The 20,459-nt window shown below is 42.4% G+C and overlaps 1 protein-coding gene across 1 annotated transcript in view; it reads left to right on the forward strand.

The window, feature by feature from the left end:
• Positions 1 to 20,459, forward strand: part of LOC121199611 (heparan sulfate glucosamine 3-O-sulfotransferase 5) — a 62,604-nt gene that overhangs the window by 36,781 nt on the left and 5,364 nt on the right. Inside the window, exon 2 of the mRNA XM_041064458.1 lies at positions 994 to 1,069. The gene's annotated coding sequence lies outside the window, so the exon portion shown is untranslated. The remainder of the gene's footprint in view (positions 1 to 993; positions 1,070 to 20,459) is intronic.

A 20,459-nucleotide genomic window follows, 5' to 3' on the forward strand; every position in this document is an offset into this window, starting at 1 on the left:
GTTTAATGTATTTGTTTTTAAATCACTGGGTGGACTGATAGTGGGTTACATCTCTGAGACCACCTCCAGACCAATCACTGGTCTTTACTCCACATTTCCTGTTAAAGTCCTGGGGTCATCAGGGGTCATGTTTGATATTAATTATTGTTTGTTGAGGATTTTTTTTTTTTCCAGAATTTCTTGTTCTGTCTTTTCATTTGTTGTGAAGTCATGACTTGACTTGACAATACTGACATTTCTGTGATAAGCTAGTATCAGCCAGTAGTTTTTTCCCACTCACTTATCATCCAGGCTCAAATACCTAGAAACTGTTTCTGCCTCTGTAACGTGGTGGATTCTTTCCTCCAAAGTGCAGCACCATAAGGGAGGTGCTCCATTGACCCCAGTGGTCTCCTCCAGACAGCACAATTAAACTACATTCAGCTCTCACACTTTCCTTTGTAACACAGGAGCATGTACTTTCATTTTCCAAACCTGTAGGAAACCTTGTTCCGCAAGACATTGTGTTTTTTCACGTGGAAGTTTTACCTCAGCGGCGGTCACTGTCTACACAACCGGGTTCCGACTTTCAAATTTAAGACTCCTCGCTTTCCAGACGTCCACATGCTTAGTGGGCTGCTTTAAATTAATCGAAGAAAGGAGCAATTTTACACCCATGAGTTGCGTTTTTATTCTCATCTGTGGGTCCATTTGTAACTTTGCACACAATCTCACCACTGGATGCAAGGCGCCACGTCCCCATTTGTCATGCAATCTAAAAACTGGATGAGCCTTTCCCCAGGCTGAGAGCTGAAAATCAGTCATTGGCTTCAGGTTCCATGGTGTGCTGATTTGTAATTCAGAATGGGTGGAGGTAGAACATTTTTCCATTTATGTCTCTGCTCTATGTTCCCTTCACTAGTGCATTTTTTTCACTTTGTAGAATACATCTAAAATTAGTCATTGTCCATGTTTGTGATGGTTTTAGTCTAAATTTCTCTTTCTGTGTTACAGATACTGTATCTGTGTGTGTGCATAAAGAAGTATCCAGGTGCTAAACACCACCTCTGGCAGTCATGAGGAATAGAGGGTATGTACTGAACCACTCATTCACCACACACGCCCCTCACTCCTGCTGAGCAGCTTAACAAACTCAGTCTGGCTGATATGAGATGTGTTTTTTTTTATTATTATTGTACAGTTCTGGAAATTCAGCAACACAATTTGGCTTATTAGTATCCTTCAGTTCAGAGAGTGACCAAAAGCATATGGCTACACCCACGAAGGTTGTCAGCACCCTACGCTGAGCCATCACAACACACCACATGCACAGTAATGAGAAAGTTCAGAAAAGCAGTTTTTCTACAGTGATGTGAGTATTTCTTTAGAATCATCCATTTCAGTGGACAGTACTGTTCTTTGAAACAAAGTCATTTCTAATCACAATCCTTATAGCGGCTGTGGAGCCTTCGACCATATCAAAAAACTTCTTGTTCAAATTTTCCATTGTTCTGAGCACTTCCTTTTGTGTTGGCTAAAAGACTAAAAGAACATTGGTGTAAGCCAACAGGGTCCATGTTTAGTTAACTGCTGTTTCCAAGGTCATGAATGAACTAATTTAAAGTTTATATTTTGTGAGCTGTGAGTCATATTTAAGGTGGATGCCTTGGACTGATGTAGTGGTCTGGTTTCACCTCTGCTTCCTGGCACACAGTAGGTGACCGTACTTCCCCGACTGACCTTGGCTTTTGACTTTGTCCTGTTTACCTGTCCTGCTTTATATGGCTGATGAGGCCTGCTGCCTCGGCTGCACGTGCTGTTAGTTTAGTACTAACCTCAGCTGGGTGGCGGGGTGGAGTTGAGTGTAGGTAGGCAGAGCAGTAAATCCACACCATGCTCATCCATCCAACGTGCCCATGTCTTTGCTTTCTCCCTCGCCCTCTCTGCCTCTTTCCCCCCCAGCTTAGCTGAGCTACGTCCCTACTTATACACGTTCTGTGGCACATGATTAATCCTACCTCTCATATCTCTTCTCATGTGTCAGCACCTTCGCTGCTTTATAGGCTTATTCTGAAATGAAGTGACAGCTCCGCTCTGAAATATCACCAAATTAAGACTGCTGGCATGTGTAAACAGTGCAAATTTACACCAAAAACCATAAATCAAATGAAGGGCAATGCCTAACTCTCCTATTAAAACTTTGTTGACCCTGTAATATTTAAAGGTTGTTTTTGTGTGGTTGAGCCGTTTTCGCTGATTCTACATTAGTCGTTTCTCAGCTGACGACTCATTATTGATGATATTTGTGATGTTGTGTGCATTAGTTCCTGAAAAACTGTTTTCATAAATCACAAATGGATTTATTGTAGAGTAGGTCACAAATAAATATACAGGCATTTAGGAAACAGTAGATGTTAACAAGCTATTTCACTGTTATGATCGCATTTATGGAAGGAAAATATTATATAAGCCATGTGAGAAAGAAAAGAGCAACTTCATGGTGTTTTTAAATATGCTTTATATTCACCGGCTCTTGACAGAAAAATTGAATTCTTTTCACTTTTTGTCTGAGAAAATAGAAACTATAGCCTAATGATATTGTGGCTTTTGCGCATATTTTGAAAATCATTTTAGCCCATAGCCTACAGTGTTTGTGGAAACAGCCCTGCGTAGCCTACAGATACAAGGTGTTTTTCCGCCTTTTTTGACAAGCCCACATAATATCCCTTATGTACCATCAGCAGTTGAGGTTCACAACATTCAGCATTTGAAGGACCCATTGTGCTTTAAGTTTGTACTCCACCCTAATACAGCTAGCTAGTGGAAGTTAGCTAGCTCGGCTAACTGTCTTACGTCCGGAAAGCTGGCAAGCTAGGTTCCGCTTAGCTAAAGTTAGCATTGATTCCTGCTAAACGCTATTTTCATTCATGTTATTTCAGCTAAGTCATTGACAGCTTCCACACACTCAGTGTTATGTTCATCCCTCATTATACAGAGGAGGTGTGTGGGTGGGGGGGTCTAGCTTGCATAGCAGTAAATCCACACCATGCTCATCCATCAATGTGCCCATGTCTCGACACTCTCCCTCCCTCCCCCTGCCTCTTTCTCTCCGGCTAATGTGTTAGCTGTCTGTCTTTCATTGATCCAGTTCAGTCTATGACAACTGACCAAACTTAAAGCACTGAGTAGTCCTGGAGCAGCCTCAGCCTCCTTGCGGCTTTAATTGCATGCTAAGCTATTGGAAGTGAAATGATGAATGATTTTTGGTGCCTGCCCACACAGATGTTGCATCAATCAAATTAAAGTACTGACAGCATCAGTCAGAGGCAGAAAGTCAAGCTAATTTGACCCAATCAGTGCAGGAGTCACAACAAAACACCCAGGAAAAATAGTGCGCACTGCTGTCGTGCGTTTCATCTTAATAACCGAAACACCTATTCACATATGTCGCTTTAGTTTCTGTCAGGAGAACTGCAAAAAAAAAAAAAGAAACTCTCCTCACTTTGAAGTCAAAAAGTTTTGCAGGTTTATAGAGGAAGTGAGACACTTGAATAGGGAGGAGGGAGAGGAAAAATATCTCTGAGGCTCTGTAGGTGTGTGTGTGTGTGTGCAGCCTGCTGAGGACAGGAGAGCCGGAGAGTTCTCTTAAAACCTTAACTGGCTCCTGGCTTCTGAGGCTGCCTCGCCTTGCATATGCATGAAGTCAGACGTCGCGAGTGGATGGAATTCATTTAAAGGAAATACGACAAAGCCTTGTCCTACAAGCGTGCACGTATCAGGCTCGAGATAATGCTCGTGTACACACACGGCAGGCACACATCCACTCAAATGTGAAGGCGCAGCTCTGAAACCAGCTGTTCCACAGTGTTTAAATTATCACCTGTCAGCACAAATTTAGCTTGCTTCTGAAGGGGCTGGAATTTAAATTTGCCATAGAAATCGCACGCCGCCCCTCCTTCTGCTGTCATTCATTAGAAAGTGCAGGCAATGGAGGCCAAGCCATCAATTTTTCTCATTTCCTTTTAAGATCACAAAGATTTAGTTCAGTCTTCCTGAGGCAGCTCTGCACAGTGACTAAAGACAAGAAAGGAAAACTCTCAAAAGATTTCAAGAGACACAAAGGTACCTGTTCAGCTAACGACTATACTAATGGACACATGCAGGCGATTCTTTTAGGTTATATGGAGATATTCTTTGTCAAGATACACTGGTTGGGGGACACTGGTTGCATTTGTTAGTACGAATATCGTCACAATTCCGGTGTCGTGACTGGTCGGACCAACTTGGCGTTGACATGAGTTCATTTGAATGCAGATCTACAGCTCTTTCTGTAGAGTGTAAGCAAGGCAAACCGTTTGATGGATGTCCGTTTCTGTTTTGCCGCAGGATTTTCGGGCGTTACCTAGCAACATGACCCAAATCTACCTGGCATCCAGTGCAGTGGTCCCCAACCTTTTTTTGATTGTGACCCCTTGAAAATGAAGCTGTGTCTGCTTGTGCAGGTTGCATATTTCACTAGAGGGTTGCCAGTTCAAACAAAGAGCAGGGAATATATTTTTTCTGCTTTTAATTCTATTTACTCAAGAATAAATTACAGAGACATTGAGGATCATTAAGTAATCATATATACAATAAATGACTTGCCATTTTCCCAAACTTGTAAAATATTTTAATGACTACTGAATTTGTTGTTGAAGATCTAAATTGTCCTCTATCTTGATTCAGAAACTGGTTGTAGTGGGTTGTATTTTGCTGCCACGTATTTCCAATTTGACAAGTCAGGAAAGAGCAGTGACTAAAATCAGGATGTCAGATTGATGCCAGGTATATTCTCTCTTGCCATTCAAAGAGTTTAGGAGAAATGGAATTCATTCCTCCCTTTACATGTCCATCAGCTGTGTTAGCATTTCTAATTAAGTGATGAAGCATACAGGGGCAGCCCGGCCATCGCTCTGTAGCCTTGTGGGGAGCAGACCCATGGAGCTGAAAGCAGATCAATAGCAGCATGTCCTCAGAGGAATCATCATTTTCATCCAGGTTGTGATTCTGACTGTCTGTCCTTACTCAAGTTTCTGCCTCCTGTGTTGGCCCCTGGCAATAAGCGAGTGGTAATAACTATAAAGACACAATTACCTCTGATTCAATGCAAATACTGTGCCCTGGTAAACCTTAGACCCATGATGCTCTATCAGCCCCAGGGCATCAAAGGCAGCTCCCCTGTTGTGGCTTAAATGTTCCAGAGTAACTACAAAAGGCCGAACACTCACTGCTCACACACCTTCAGGCATCCAGATATTTCACCCGGGCACAACAGAAGATGCTGTGCAGTCGGCTTATTTATGGATTGACGCTGTTCCCTTTTAGCTTACAGGGGCAGAGCTCTGCCACGGTCTAATGAGGCAGAGGACAACCTGAAATCAATAGCTGCTCCCAGCGCAATGCAATGAGAATGGCCCCGACAGAGGACTCCAGTAATTAAATGTATTTCACCATGTATAAAATGGCCGGCTGGTTAAAGGTTGTAGAGCAGGAGAGCTGTTTTGCAGAGTTTGTCTGAATGTGGGTTAAGTCTATTTTTTTCTTATCTCCTACTTTTGCCTTTATGGCTGCAGTGTAATGCATCTTCTGGCCTTGTAAGTCTTAGTCCATTCCCTGTAGTTGGCTACTTTTGCCCCAGTGTAAATGCTTGATGTAGTGCAACTGAGTGTGTGGTATCAGTGTGGCATTTACCTTGACAAATCCACAATGGACATGACCTGGCTTTACCGCTGACCTATCTACTGATAATAGTGTTGCAAAGTGGGAAACGGTAAATTGGTGTTAGCTTTCCCCAAAACAGGCGCATCGTCTCTGAAGAGTCACTTTTATATTATTAGGTTTGGTGTGGCAAATAGCTCCGTATACTACAGTACCCAGCTGCCTCAGCTGATGTTGCTGACCAGAGCTGTGACAGATTTAGAATTCTTTAGTGTTTCAGCCGGTAATGAAACACACCGTTGTTGCTAAACTCATTAAACATCGACCTTGAATCTGAAAGTGGAGGTTTTTAAACTGATGAATGCACTGGGGGGTTTGTCAGAGCTTTTTTTTTGGTGAAAACAGCTGCCAGCTGCAGCTGCAGGGTTTTGTTTTGTTTTTTTTTTAAAGTGCATTGACACTTACAGCGAGTCTATGCAGAAAGCAGTCCAGCCATGTTTTTCTGTCCGCTTCAGAAAAACACTGCTGAACACTTCAGCCCGCTTCACTGCTTTGTAAATGATCATGGAATCATAATAAGGTGATGGTAGAATTGTACTGTAGGTTTAATTTCTACACTGGGGTCACTGTGTAGCTCCACTCCCATCCTCCGTCCTCCCTTTTCATCAACTTCATCAGAATGAGGGGAAAAAAAACTTTAAAATGAAACATGGCTCAGAGAAAAACACATACACACATATATTTCTGGTATTTTCAAACAGGGGGCAAATTAGATATATTTACTAGTGTCACCCATGTAGACTAGTCTAATATTTCTAGTTATGTCTTTCAAATGATTTATTCATGTTTGCTTTTACAAGCTCGGCAAACTTGTGAAGTAAATGGCAGAAATGCAGTGACACGAACGCCTCTGCTTTGCCGCAGGCTTTGTGTGCGTGTGTGTTTTTATTTTATTGTTGCATATCGCTGCTGGGCAGTTCAGACGAGCTGCTGGTATTAGGCCGTAATTGAAGTTGATATTAAAAGACAAGAGCAACGCGTAAGTCATGGAGAGGAACGCAGCACGGTCACCTTCCCTGTATTCATGACAAAGTGCTGCCACCAGGCTACACGGGAGAACAAAAACAGACACATAAACCACTACACTTCACACAGGCCCCTGACTTCAGTGCTTTGGCATAATGACATTGTCACAGCTTAAGATGTACTCACAGGACGACGACTTGAAGGAGAGAGTAAAATGTGAAATGATATCAGCCTCACCTCGAGCTGTTTGTATGCTACATGAAGGGTAACTGCTGCATTACTGAAACACCTGCTGGGCAATGGGGACACATTATAGCCCCACCATCATTATTTTTCAGCAACATTAATTTTTCTGGCCATGCTGATTTCAGGCTGTGTCGCGCTGATGGCACGATTCCTACGGAAAATAGGAAACAGCATAGTTAAAAGGCTAAAAACAGAAAAGGCTAAAAACAGGTGTGTACCAACACTAAGTCTTCATACGGTCTTTGTAAACGTCATGCTGAGTGTAATCCCTATAGTCGCACATTTCCAAGGCCAAGGAGAAATATCTTTGCACTTCCTGCGTTGCATCATATGGTGCTCTGACTCAGCCTGTTTCTAGGATCATTTGCTGTAAGATGGCCAGAGCTGGTTCACTGCAATCTGTCATAGTGGGCTACTAATGTCACTGGCATCCTCCTCCAGCAGCACAACACACAGAGCATGTTTTATAAATGTGCTTTATGCAAATGTTTTAACTAGTAATTCGATCATGAGTCTTTAAAAGGCATTTTTTTTTTTGAGAAATAAGAAGTTGAGTCCAGTTTTTCCTCATATTAAGTTGTTTGATGCTTCGTGAAACAGCTTCGGGAAGTTAAAGAGCTCTTTTGCAAATCAGATTAAAGCCACTTTTATTCTGTTTTAAGATATGGTGTCTCAGACGGGCTGCTGGGTTCAAATTTCTGTCGGTGCACGACGTCACTTCACAGCACTTGATGCTGATATCAAGAGTGTAGAGTGTACTCAGCTGGACACGACATCACCTTCTGTTCCTGATGCTGTGTGAGACTCTGTTTAACCTGAATGTGATTATGTGGTCAAATTCAAAATCCTTCTTAAGTAAAAAGTAAAAGACACAGATGAAAGTTCAGTAGAGTTCACCTTTATTCAGGCTCGGCAGAGTAAAGCGGGCAAGGATGAACGCGAGGACACAAAGTCAGGGAGCGGTCAGCGGTCAACAGCAGGCAGGAGAACCAGGCGAAAAAGGCAAAAGGAACAGGTAAAAGGCAAAAGTTTGTGTATTAGAATTAATAGTTTGGAGATGAAAAACAGCTTAGTGTAGCATATATGATTCATGGCCTGTGTACGGCTTCAACTTTCATTGACTGTAACAAGGCATTTGGATTCTGAATCCCCCCTGCTCTGATGCCTGCCATGTGAAACTGTGGATTTCGCCTAGTTAATGCAGTCATATGAATTATTAATTGTAATAAGCGGAGCTTCCAGGCCCCTGCGTTTTATTGCGTCCTCCTTCACTGCTCTGTGACATTACAGAAATGGCAAATGTGTCCGAGTCAGACCGAGCCCATTAATAACAGAGCTGAGCTTTGTTTCCTCCGCGACTCCAGACCTCTCTGCGCTCAAATGAGGCCTCCGGCGTCTGGCTGTGTCAGATCTGCAGCGTTTTAATGGAAATCCCCTCCATCTCCCACATTATAATCTCATGAAGTGTTTATTTTAAGGGCAACAAGAATGCTTTGCAGAGTACAAAGGTTATTTGCACCAAATACAGTAGGAGTGTGTGTGCGTGCGTGCGTGCGCGTGTGTGTGTAGCCACTGCAAATTTATGAACTTCTTGAGGTCTTTAAATGTGACACCATGTTGCCTCCACCACCACAGCTTTAATTGTCTTTTTGAAAAGGTGCATTACCATCTGTGGTGCCTTCCTCTGAGGCCGAAACAAAGGGGCTACATTCTTCCCCTCATTGTCACTTAGATAAATGCTTTCTCATAAGAAATTATAATTAAGAGAGGGGACCTACACCTCATGTCCAAACTAACAAGGGATCAGAGCACAGGCAGAGGCAACGTCTGTGATTTATTACCCTATTTTTTAAAATGAGCTCTCAGACGCTAAAGTCTCTAATATAATCCTAAGTTAGACGAAATACAACCTATTCACAAAGACATAAAAACACGATACTCATATATTTGTACATATGGATTTATCCTAACTCTTTTCAAAACCATTCCAGGGTCAGGTAGACACAATACAGACAGTGCGTAAGCCCGGGTCCCAGGGTAGTTGCACAAACAGCCAGGATGAATTAATATTTCATTACAGTTTGAGTGACATTCCAAGAAAAGCAAAGCACAGGCGTATCTATATTTGGATGCATTATTAATAGAGGATCGGTATTTGAAGCATGTAGTAAACTGTGTGCTCCAGGCGCCGTAGCTTGTGCTGAGCGCAGAATGTGTCATTTTTAATTTCCTGCTCAGGAATTATGTACGACACCCAGGTTTACATTTTTTTAATTAATAATCCAGGACTTTTTCTGGGTTTGGAAGACAGAAGGAGGAAGTAGACGCCGTGACTTCATGCAGCCATACAGATGACAGATGACAGACTGCTTAAAGCTGCAATCAAACACTTCTTCTGTTTTTGTCTCCACCCATTGTAGAGTAAATTTAGATCTTTGGTGCATTTGGTGGTTCATGTGGACAAAAAGATGATTATTGCCGTTTTAAACCTCAAATGTATATTTTTTAAAAATCCTCCATTAGTTACTCAGTCCTCTTTTGACACGTCTGTAATCAAACTTTCCTGCACCGTGTTATTTTGTGTTTTCTCTGCTGTGGACTGACTGTCTCTGCGGACGTGTCAGTTCATACTTCAGTGATTCTGGGCTCAGGCTTCGGAGGGAGACACAGTGAAATGGACGCGTGAAGAAGAGTCTGCCTAACCAAGCACAGCTTCCTGCCCTGACTGCCAACAGTTGACTGGCTCCCTGAGCAGATGATGGGCAGCTCATTGCTGCTTTCTCCACTTTTACAGCAGTGAAGCTGGGTCCTGTACAGTCTTTAAAAGACCTCACTGTGTGTGTGTGTATTTTTTTTTTTTTAACCTTTACATTTCACCTCCTATTTCAACCATTTTTAGCTGTAAAGTACACTTCTAGAGTCACCTCATCTTTCAGGGACATCTTTGTGGACAGATAAACTGCTTCCTCTCAGCAACACAAAGTTGTTTGTGTCCCTTGATGTTTAGGGCTATTTATACATTCAAGTGCCACGATGTGATGAATTTTCTACTCATTGATGCCGAGTGTACACACACACACACTTTCCTCTGAGTGTGTGTGTGTATGAAAGTCTGCATCCAGATTTGCCCCATCCTGTGTGGAAAAAAACTTGGTGTCAGTTGTTCCAGAGGACAGAGAGGAGGATGTTCATCCACATCCAGGCAGGTGGTATTCTGTCCACACAGCACTGCATCAGACTTTAATGTATACTTTATATACATTCCTTTAAGCTGGGTATCGAACTTTTTGAGGAAATGATCAAAATGTATCAGCAGCATCTGCGTCATGGAAACTGTCAAGTATCAAAATTTGAAAATAAGATATAAAATATTCTGCTCACGATAATACCATGAAAACTGAGATACATCCAGTAACTGCCAACCCTGTCCTATCTTCCTCCTTTTTCTTCTTTCACCCAGCCCAGCCATCAGCAGGAGGGTGCCCCACATGAGCCAGGTTCTGCTCAAGGTTTCTTCCTGTTAAAAGGGAGTTTTTTCTTGCAACTGTCGCCTCAAGTGCTTGCTCTGGGGTCAGGCTCTGGGTCTCTGTAAAGCGCTTTGATACAATTTTGGTTGTGGAAGGTGCTATATAAATAAAATTGGACAGAAGGCAGGACAGAAGTCAGTCCAAGCTGATTTTGAAATTGACACACGGACACTTTCAGGCAAGCTGCCATTCTTCAGCATGTGTAGTTGGCAATTTCATGATCAATAGACACAGATGAGGTTAAATATAGATGGATCCAGCTGGTATCACAGGTCAGTGCAGTGGTTAGCAGAGTGGTCTCACAGCAAGAAGGTTCTGGAGCCGGGTCTTTTCTGTGTGGAGTTTTCATGTTCTCCCTGTGCCAGTATGGGTTCCCCCTTCCCACAGTCCAGACACATGCAGATTACGTTTAAATGGTGAATTTGAATTGTCCATAGGTGTGAATGTGAGTGTGAATGGTTGTTTGTCTCTGTATGTCAGTCCTGTGACAGGCTGGTGTTCTGTTCACGGTGTACCCTGCCTCTCACCCCATTCACTAGACGGAGGTTACTGAAACGTAGAAGCTCAAAACCAAAAAAACACATGTTGCGTTCATCTAATCAAAAACAAGCAAATGAAACATCCACATTCAACCCATTAGGTACAAAGGGAGTGTATCCAGTGCATCTCCCTCTGAAGAAGGACTCAGTGTCCATATAATAGTAGTTCACTCAGACTGTGGTTGCCACTGGTGATTTATCATCATGATTATGACCAGAACACTTATGATCCTAGTTTTTATTATTTATTTTTTTCCAAACATAATAGAAATTACATGAGCATTTTAACAGGTGAACCACATATTTAGTGCTACATGTTACATACACCACCCAGATTAGCAAGGAGGTAATTGTAACTATGGTTAGTCATGAATTAATACGTGAGCATACAAAGGTGTAGTGATCCAGTAAGAGCCACTTTAAGGAGCTTTACCATTTAGCTTTTATAAGTCAGACTTATTATGTGTTGCCAGTGTGTGTAAATGATATATTTGCAAAACGTGAAGGTGTGCAGCGTCTACACAACAAGGCAGCTGTGTGTACTACACACTACGGACCTAATATCACAGACACAGATTCATAAGTGATGTGATTTGACAACATATCTATCAACGGCTGCATGTCCTTTCACGGTGTCCTTGAGCGAGACACTATACTGCTTCCTGTTGAGTGTACATCTCTCTGGGTCAGTGTCAGCTGAATGTAAATGCAGTTCAAACGAATGGTGACCAGACAAATCAATCTGTGACTGACATGAGACGATGACGTGACTTGAAGACTGTGATGGAGCTCGCGCTGATCTGGAAACTCATTTAGCTAATGCTAATCACAGTAGCAACATCATTAACTGCAATGAAGCTATAGCCGTCAGATCAGGACAACAATGAGTATTAGATCCAAATGCGACAGCTGCCTCAGAGGTGTGTTGAATAGGATCAGTATCCTTAGAGCAGAACTTGTGATCAGAATAAAGATATTTGGAATTCACTGATTTGTGTTCACGGCACGGACGTGTGGAGCGGGTTTACCGGTTTATTTTCTTTAGCAGTTCAGGCTTGTGTTTCCTGAACCAACTGGATAAAACAACCTTAAACCTGAAGGTTTTCTTGGCATGATGTGACCTGATAGGGAGAATTTATTCATGCTTGAAAAGACCAGAATAACAAAATCAACCACAGGAAACCAACAGTCTGGATAGATGTATAGATAAAAAAATATATACATATATATATGTATATGTATAGATTTATCAATAATAAAAATAAGCATTAGTCACACCCTAATCTGAAATGTCATTAATAATCCACTGATAGGGACCATTAAGTCTGTATAATGAGTGCTTATACTTTTCATACTTAATTAGATTTTGCAGAAAACTCTTCAGTTTTTGAATCCAGGAATGTATTTCCTGGCATCATCTCCCAGCTAAGAAATAGTCCAGGACATCTCCCCCATAAAGCAGCAAATTATCAGTTTTATTCTTTTCTTTTTGGTCACAGTTGTTCAGATTAAACAAACAAGATATAACGTGTTTATTAGTGAGCTTTGAAGTGCTTTGAAGTGATTGTGTTACCTTTGGAAAGCGCCAGGGCACTCTGTATAGAGAGCTAAGCTAACCAGCAGTTTATTGCCTTTATATTTAACAGACAGATGTGGAAAATAGTGTCAGTTTAATCCTCTCTCTGCTATAAAGTGAATTATATCTTCCAAAATGTCAAACTGTTCCTTTACATTATGTTTCCATTCATGCCAAAAGATTCTCTTTTAAAATTACTGTTCCTGGACTGGAATAAAATTCCCCCCAAAAAAAACTTTTCACCACGCCACAACATAAGAGTGCTACTTTGGATTTTGTGTGCTTCACATCAGTAGCTCCTCATTGGCAACAATGATAATCCAGTGTTGTCTGAGAGTAACGCAGGAGTCCAAATAGCCGCTGGGCAAACAGGTGGTTTGTCTGGAGATCACTGGAGACCAACATGCTGCCTCTGGTTAACATATCACATGGCTACCAATGCGTAATGACTCAAACGGAGTTGTGACGCTAATTTGGTTCTAATGAGTAAAACTGAGAAAGCAAAGTGTCTGACCGCGCCGAGCAGTCTGACAAAGGGTTAATGAAACACAGATGATGGCTAAGTCCTGCTGAGCTGTGCTACTTGCCAGCAGCCTAATGGAGAAATGATCCTGGGCAGTGATAGGCCTCTGCTGAGGGAGGTGGATGAAATTTTAAACACCCAAGCTGTCGTCTTTATGCAAAGCAGAGCAGAGGGCCTGTCAGAGGGAATCACGAGGTGCTCGATGGCTGGAAACAGATAAAAGGTTTTTGCATAAGCGCTGCGTGGTTAATTAGCTGCATGCATATGTCGACTTCCACTGCAGGGCTGCCCCTCTACACTCTGGAGCCACCCCTGGTCCCCCCCCCCCCCCCCCCCCCCCCGTCTTGAGAAATCCTCAGGACATTCACACAGACCCCTGCTAACATCCTATCTGCGTCAGTGTCACTTACAGTTGAGCGCGGCGGATGGACGCACGTTGGCTTACTTGATACAGTTTTCAAAAGGCATACACATAAAACATCCAGGGCTGAATCTTTGATTGAAGCTATACCCAGGCAAGGATGGCCCAAGGTTGCCGCGTTTCAAGCCAGCGGAAGAGGGGCTGATCAGAGGCTGAGCTGACGAACGGGGAGGTGAACGGTGTGAGCTCGCTCGCCGCTCAGCAGTGAGATATCTCAGCAGTGCCCGCAGTGTTTTCATGACTCAGAGGCTCCTCACTTACACATTACTCAGCTTTAACCTCTGCCTGCCACCTCCATCCCTCTGCTCTCCCCCAGGGCTTCTGCTAGTCCAGCTATGAAATGAGATGACAAGGTTTTTCCTGTGTGGACAGGATGTCCCTGCTTCAGCCTTTAAAGGACTGATGGTATTTGTTTACCCCTGGTGTGTCCGTGTGTTTTGTGTGTGTGTGTGGGTGGATTATAATTTGCTGATAGAATCTGGTCTTATTACTCTTACATCTATGTGAACAGAAGAAAAAAGCACCCAGCATGTTTTTCTAGTGATGGTTTATTGTACGAACTGTAAGGGACAGGTGAAGACAGACGCAGGGTCAGTAAAAACTATGAATTTTTGGACAGTCCACCGACCCACCGATGTAGCAGGCCACTGGGACTTGTCCCGCCGTGACCGTACACCACTGCCTGACATTATTATTTATTACACTGCTCTGTTACAGCCCAATTTAGCCCCTGACAACAACAATAACGACAATAATGATAATCATCATATTCAGCTTCAGTGGAATCAATAGTAAAACAAGGCAGACCAACAATCTGACCGTCCATGGTTGATGGATGAAGTTGCCAAATTTACTGAGCCAACAAACATGGTCAAAACATTGACTGTGTTTTCCAGGTTCACACTGATCGGAAAATGGGAGCCAATCAGGAACAAGCTGAATTCTGATGTTCTGATCCACTGAAAATATCATAGCATTTTTATTCCAACGCTCAAAATAACAATCATAAATGTTAGGGACACATGTAAATAACACTTCCTGTAACAGGGCCTCTTCACGATGAAGGCTCTTTCTGCAGAGAAAAAAAAAGACGAGCACAGCTTGGATCGTTTTGCTTTTCTGTGTAGGTGGTAGAATTTCCCGTGTGAGAGCTCACAGTGCTTCACCAGCTCGATCAGAACAGCAGTGTCTAGACCACAGTGTTTGGAAAGATGCCTATTCTTGTAGCTTCTGGTGTCTTACATGGTACGTGGTGAGGGGAGGCTGCAGTGCCCAATGCGGGGGAACAGCATGTCAGGGTAATAGAAGAAAATCAGATGAACTGAAGCCACAGAGGCAGGGTGCTGCAGGGAGTTCTGGGAATCGAGGGAAAGACGCGACAGGCGGCGCTCAGAGGCCCCCTGCAACACCGCCTGTCTGTCTGTCTGTCTGTCTCTCTGTAGGGAGCATAGCTGTAGGAAACAGAGAAGAAGCTGAAGCTGGTTGGTTGTGAGGACGCAGCCTCTTCTCTGAGGGTGGGGGGGTGGGGGGGTTGGGGGGCGGGTGGTGGTTCACCAGCTGTTAGAGAGACACACAGCTGCTCTGGAGACCACTCTGCTAGCAGGTGTTTGTACCTGATGTGATTCAGGATTCCCCAAGAGGTGGCTCAGACTGTGGTTGCCACTGTGTGTGTGTGTGATAGGAGTCCCTCCTATCACACACGCACACACACACACGTCCAGCACCTCCTTTTTCACCATAACACATGCCCTCTGCTATAACAAACGCACTTAACTGTAAAACTAAAAACAGGCCTTTTTACTTAATCTAAATCTCACCCTGTACAACAGTACGGCAAAGATGTGACATGAAGCACACAGCCTCTAAACACCTTTAAAAGACATGTTCACATGAGTATTTCAGTAAAATACTCGTTTTATTTAAAAAAAAAAAACACACAAACTTGTGATGTAGAACATAAAAAGTAAACTGACTGAATGAGTTCAAATTGCAGCCAATATAACTTCAGCATTGACTGTTATTTTACTGTTTAGTGCAAAGACCAACAATGTTATTTATATAGATTAGTACAGAGTATACAATGAATAAATTTAGCAACAGCAACGAGATACAAATTTACACTTATCATGCTACAGTATATGATATGTGACGTATATGTTGTATATGAGGTTTTGAGAGTAAAATTAGAAGCATGTATCATATTGGGTGAAGAGTGATGTGCTAATGTAAAGTCCAGATTTCACTCCCCTGTTTTGGTCTACACCAGTTACTGAGGAAACTTCTACATGCTTCACTATGTTCTCCAGCCAGTCTTTAGCTTTGTCTCTGTGCTGATTGGTGCTGGGCAGGTGGTGGACAGTGGTTTTATCAGAGAGTTTCACTTAGAGCTGCCCAGAAGGCTGAGTGAGGAGGGCTGAGACTAAACCAAAGGTTGCTACCAAAACAATGAGTTGAAATATGCTAAATGCTGTGTAGGGGGACTGGAACAGGTGGTTTATAGTGGACTTGTGAGTGAAAACAGCTTCTTGTTGCTGCTGGAAACGATGCTGAGCATTTAATTTGTACTAAACAGTGAAGTCATGGATGGTAAAACCAAAACAATGAGCTAAAAGAGTCTTAAAGGCTCTGTAAGCTGAGGGGCTGCTGCACAGTTGGTGATTAATCTTTGTGGGTTCATCACTACAATGGCCTTTCACATTACATTATTATTACTGAATCAGTGCAGCTTTAATCATGCAGCCACACTTGACAGATTATCTTTACACCTGGCTGAGATCTCATCACAGCGCGAACCAGACCACCTCCAGGTGTGGTCCCAGTCCAGGCAGCCTGTTTTACACCAGGTCTAAATGGGGTGAAAAGATTAGATTTGTTTTTTGATGTTTAAGGTATCTATTTCTGTTTCCTTACAAACCCCTTTCATCATCCTTATACACCTGTCACTGGAAATCAGTCCTGTTTTGTGTAATTACAACACATGATGCTGTTTCAGGTGCAGTTCTGCTCACAGCTCTGCCCTGGTCTATTCTGGGAATGTTTTTATCCCCCTTTTGACACATGTCCAAAACCATAGTACGATGACAGCTTAATGTTTGAAGTGATATGTACTCATCTGTATGTTCTCACACCTCTTAAAAGGCCATATCTTGTCATTCATCAGAGCATCTCTCAGGAGAGTCTCTGTTGTGTTTGTCTTTGCACGTAGGTTGCCTGCTTATGCTTGTGTGTGTGTGTATTTGTGTGTAGGTGTTAAAATGGGAGTAACTTCACACTCACATGGAGCCTTTTAGATAAACCAGCAAAAACCCTGTTTGTGTCCCAGCTCAAAGTTTATGGCCGCTGGCTTATTTGGTGTTTGAAGGTCACAGTAGTAAAATCAAGAGTAAAGCCAGATATTACTTTCTGAGTCCAGCATTTACTCCCCAAGTTGTATTTCTCTGTTGTCCTGTCTGAGCTGTATGAGAGACACTCCCGGACCTGGTGTTAAGATTCAGTAATTAGCCACTTCTGGGTTCACATTCAAGCTCCATGACTCTTAGAGACGTAGAACCTACAAACTCAGAGAGATGATCAGTTATTTTTAGGATAATTGTCCGTTTAATGAGAAATTGCACTGGGACATTCTCCTCCTTACAGGTTGGTAATTTACTCCAAGGACGAGAGACGCAGTGCGAAGTCAGCATCAGAATTAAACATGTCACATGAGTCATCCCCAATAAACTATTCTTCATACATGTTCAGATGTTCGTTCAGGTGAAACCTAAGAGAAGTAAAGACTTGAATCATCCCAGGATGGAAACTCACAGTATGAGTTTGCGTTAATCTGAAGTTGTTTCCAGTTTCTTGATCAGCCACATCATTTAGTGAAGAAGTACAAATCCTATAACAAGCTCAGATGCCACCATGTTGATTACCTGCTGATATGTGAGAAAGGTTTGGAAATTAATTGTGGCACACTTGCAGGAGTGTTGTGCGAGTAGTTTGACCATTATATCATAAAAAGTAAAGTATACAGGCTGAGGGGTAGGAGACGAGCATGTGCCTGTTTGTGTTTCTTAACTCTGTGTTTCTCATAAAATACACAATGTCAGCAGGTAAGATGATGGCGGAGTAAAGAGGGAGACAAAGGGATCCATAGCGAGGGGTGATAAATAATGGAGGTGTTATATCATAAAATGGACGCCGGGTTTTAGAGGAGTGGAGTGGAGGTCGGCAAAGGGTGGAGCTCTGAGCCGCACAGCAGAATCATTCCCTTGTGCGTCAATAACAATAATAAAGCACATAGTGGTGAATTATTCATCAATGTTCTGCCCTCTCTCTGTCTCCCCTTCTCTCTCTCTCTCCTCCCTCCACAATGTCCTCAGCTGACTCAACTCCAGCATTAACAGCTACAGCGCACCGCCACTGCCGTCCCTCTCCATCAACCTTCGGAGAATTTACTTCCACCAACAAAGAGCCAAATGTGTATGATGTGGTTTGTTTTCCTTTTTTTTTTTGTAAATGCCTTTGATGGCTGAATAACTTCATCTTTGATCGGCCCTGGATTGTGCACCAGTTCTGTCAGAGGATAACACTCGTAAGGTGACTGCCATTTATAGTCACTCCCCGGCTCTCTCCGCAAATAAAAGATGGAGCAGTCAGCTGAACGCACTGCACCCCCCCCCCCCCCACCCCCCACCCCCGCCCCCCCAGAAATACCAGCTATTCAAACACTTAAAGGAAAATTCTGCAATTTTTCAATCTGGATCTTATTGTCACAATTTTGACCATTACGTGTGTGGCTCATGATGAAATTATACTCACCACATCTGTTGAAGAGAGGAATAGTGATCAGTGAGCTGAGTCTGCCCGCTCCATCTTTCTGAAAAACCTCAGTTTTAACACACCTGAGTCGAGGAAAGCGTAGGCGGTGGAGTCTCAGAAGAGGTAATGAAGCTCACCGTACATGCAAAACACGCAAATGTGGTGTGTTACGACAGCTCTGTTCAGACGTCTGACCGTTGACCAGTTCTTGAACTGCTTCTGTTTTGAACTTTCCAAAACTATACAAAAACAAAATTGACCTCATTATGAGACGACAAAATAAAAGAGATGTGCAATTTGTGAAATATGAGCATGCAGATGCAGCTCCCAGGTATATATTAGGCTGTGCAGTGGGAATTTTACTGTTCTACTGGTTGAGATGGACTTTAATTTATCTGCTTTACTGTTTGGTAGTTTAGCAAACACAGTTATAATGGGAGGCAAAGACATTTCAATGGGTATTTTCTATTGGATTTACTGTGGCTGTTCATGGTACTCAGAGGATGAATCTTTGTGGGGAATTCTTGATCTTTCCTCAGTTGGGTCTTTCTTCAACTTTCCATAAGAAATGTCAAACTCTAATGGCTGGTTTTAAATTCACTGAGCACATTCATGGTCCAAAGATGATTAACCTCATTTCCTTTTGGAGTAATATATATCTACAGTTAATATTAGCTAACATTAGCTACAATCAGCTAGTGATCATATCACACCAGGTAAGACTGTTGCAGTAAAGCTCCTGAGTGCACAGAACTGTGAATGTGTCATTTCTTCTGTAAATAGTCTCTTTTTAAAACATACACAAGTAAGTTAGATTCAGTTTATATTGGCACAATGGCATCAACACCCATTTAGAGTTCAGTGACCTTTTGACCTTTTTAACAGCGCAAACCTCAGGCCAAACCTGACATTTTTAGCCTGAGAATAACCAGATCTTCAGACTGGTGCTTGTTCCATGCAATGAACATTGCAGCCATTTTTCTCTCTTCTGCTTTAGAGATTAGTTACTAGTCCGTTTCTTCTTGTCATATAGAAGAACACTACACACTATATACTGTTTGCTGAGCACAGCTTATTGCACCTGTAAACTGTAAACTAAGCTCCATCATAGCTCTCCTGCAAGTCTCCTGCACTGCATGTCAGCTCTCCCCCTGCAGAAAAGAATTATCCACACAGTGAAAAACTTTTCAAGTGCCATTTGACTTTTCAGATCAGACACCCTGTGCCCATCTACTGCAGGAAGTATACCCCCCAAGATTATCACTGACAGTGCACTTCAATCCAAAGCATCTGCAGACGTATTTTATTTCCCTTGCTGAGCATTTCTGTGCTCGCTGCATCATGTCTAGCAGTTGTAAGAAAGACTTTCACCACTTTCTCTTTTCTCTTCTGGCGATGCAGCTCTCCTCTGGTTGTTCAATCAAAACATTCTACTGTCTTGAAGCCCCACAGGGAGAAAACAGCAGAATTTATTTAGGTCACACCATATGAAAATTTATAGACAAGATAAATATTTTGTACACTTACTTTTCAGGAGCGATCTTACCTGGAAGGACCATAGATTTCACAAGAGAGGAGCATGAGACATTTTATCAGCATTGTAGGTTAGAACTATCCGTCAATGCAGAATTTACATCAACGTTCAAAAGGGAAAGTGGATTTTAGTTTTCTCTAAAGTAGTGTATATTTTTATCTCTAATTGTTTGGTAGAATTTAATACGCACACACCAAAGTACACTGGCTTTGGCCTAGTGCATAGTTTATGAAAGTAAACTGCTCCATAATTGATAATTCTGTGCAAGAGCCCTCTTGTGCTCACGGACTGACACAGCTGTTCTGGTTGTATTTCCTTGACAGGGCAAAGAATTAATTTCTGTGTGATAAATAAGTCATAAAGAATGTGCAGAAAGCAATACTCTCTGTTCATTAGTACAACAGAGTAGTATCTACTGAGAGCTGCTATGTGTCTCTGCAGGTCAAAAACTCTGTCCATGCAATCCAGAAGAATTTCCATTTTAATGAGTTTGACTGTTTAGTCTTTAAAACAAAACTGTGCAAGTTTAGCTGAACAGTACTGTGGCTTTAAGAGACTACACCGTTTGCTAAACCAGTTACAAACGTA

The sequence above is a fragment of the Toxotes jaculatrix genome, chromosome 19 (assembly GCF_017976425.1).
Source record: "Toxotes jaculatrix isolate fToxJac2 chromosome 19, fToxJac2.pri, whole genome shotgun sequence".
NCBI lineage: Eukaryota > Metazoa > Chordata > Actinopteri > Toxotidae > Toxotes > Toxotes jaculatrix.